Here is a 488-nt window from a genome sequence, read left to right on the forward strand (position 1 = left end):
AATGATCTACAAAAAGTTGAATTTCTTAAACGAAAAATATGAGTTTTCAATTAAAGAGTTAAACTTTCAACCAAATAGTTAAATTTTCAACCATAATTATAAGCCCTTGCTAAAAAAAAACGTATTTTTTTACAAAGTAGTTCAACTCTTAGTGAAATAATCGACTTTTAAATCCAAGAAGATGTAAAGTTCATATTTTAACCAAACAATTGCATTTTTGTACAAAAATGATACATTTTCAACCAAAAAGATTAAATTTCTCCTAAAAAAGGTCAATTAAATTTTAATAATTTTTTTAATTTTAAAGTCAAAAAGACTATTATCTACAAAAAGAGCTGAATTTTTAACCCAATTTAAAGGCAAATAGTTGAATTTTCAACTATAACTATGAATCCTTAATAAGAAAAAATTAATTTTTTTACTAAGTAGTTCAACTTTAAGTGAATAATCGAATTTTCCATCCAAAAATTATGATTTTAATTTTTAAC

The sequence above is a fragment of the Belonocnema kinseyi genome, chromosome 9, assembly GCF_010883055.1.
Source record: "Belonocnema kinseyi isolate 2016_QV_RU_SX_M_011 chromosome 9, B_treatae_v1, whole genome shotgun sequence".
NCBI lineage: Eukaryota > Metazoa > Arthropoda > Insecta > Hymenoptera > Cynipidae > Belonocnema > Belonocnema kinseyi.